Consider the following 1,656-nt stretch of genomic DNA (forward strand, 5'->3'; position numbering starts at 1 on the left):
CGGCAACACAAAGAGGATTCCAGTGAACCTGCTTGTATAGCTATCCCTAAAACATGTAGTGAGGAAAAAAAAAACAACAAACCTCAAACATTTTTCAAGTCTTCAGTGTTACTCTGTTTGCATGGCAAGTTTAAATTCAACTGATTGCTCCTGGGGTAGCAGTATTGATCAAGTAATTCAGACACAAGAGCACTCAACAGCAAATCTCAGGGGTGGCAGAAATAACAATACTACTCAACTTCATTCATCAACCTTTCTCGACTTTTCTCTTAAACTATTGTTGGGGCTTCACGCTTAATAGGAAGCAGCATCAGTAAAAATTCAGGTTGAGGACAACAAGGAAAGATGGTTATGATGAAAATTGCATTTGAAAACCTTCTCTCTTAACGTCAGTGTGGATTTTTGCATTAAATAATACGAGAGGCTTAGGGCAATGATGTAGTGGCATCAATGGTTAATGTAGTAGGACACACTCCTATATAATTGCCTCCTGTCATTTCTGCAGTGCCTGTGGGATATTGTGAAGAGACAGAGGCCAGTTTACAAGCCCATGACAACAGATCTTCTCAAACTTGGAGGTAATATTTCTTTTTGAATGAATTGTCAAACTCCATTGTATTAACAAATTTACCTGGAGGTGCATCACTTTTGGTTGGGAAAAGGAAAAAGGGGCCTCCTGCCAATAGTTTACAGCACTTAGGAAAGAACAGTAGCAAAAAGAGAAAGCCATGCCCTGGGACAATACTTTTTTGGCTGGTGTGAACAGAATTCAGTTATCAAGTAAGAGGATTTTCTCCAATGGAATTGGTATAATTGCTCCCCCTCCTTTCCATTTGTTGAGTTTGGCCTGTGACTGTTCTGAGGAAAGTAAGCACTCAGAGAGGGAAGTGACATGGAAAAAAACAAAAAAGAGCAAACACTATTACAATAAGGTACTAAACAGCTCTGAAAGGCCAAGAGAAAACAGACCTCAAGAGCACCACTGAAAGCCTCATGTTTAAAATAAATACTTTCAGTGCTCTAAAAGACACTTCTGCCACTGAGTACACAGGGACAGGCTATAATGAAAGTGAATCATTTTAAGTTATTGAGTGATTCCAGGAAACATTTCAGATCTGTTAAACATTACTAAAAAGATAAATGATACCAGGAATTGTATTTCTCAAAAACTTGTATCTGTATAAAGAACCTGTTTATACAACTAGCCACTGTTATTTCCATCCTCTCTTGCCATACTTTGCTTTTCTATTACCTTTTCATCCAGATTACCAAGTGTTGCACACGTCTTTATCCACCACTGTCAGGTCCATATGCTATCTGGCTTTCTATCAGCAGCAATGGATCCAGACCTGTACAATACTCATCGTAGCAAAGCATACCCTGCTATGGTCTTGCCAACACTCTCACAGCACACCCTGTGCCATTTCATCTTTTGTGGTTCAGCTCACCATGCCTGCCCCTGCCATTCAGACAAGAACTGCCACTGTTGTGGAACTGTCAAACATCCTCAAACTAACAATTCCTGTCACTTACAAGCAGTCATAAGTCTCCCTCAGACTGTGCTGTACACACAGTAGGAAGCATTTTCAAACTCAACAGACAGAAGAGGAGAAAGAAAGGAAAGAAAGAAAGGAAAGAAAGAAAGGAAAGAAAGAA

Source organism: Neopelma chrysocephalum, unplaced genomic scaffold (assembly GCF_003984885.1).
Source record: "Neopelma chrysocephalum unplaced genomic scaffold, ASM398488v2 Primary Assembly neopelma1_24, whole genome shotgun sequence".
NCBI classification, from domain to species: domain Eukaryota; kingdom Metazoa; phylum Chordata; class Aves; order Passeriformes; family Pipridae; genus Neopelma; species Neopelma chrysocephalum.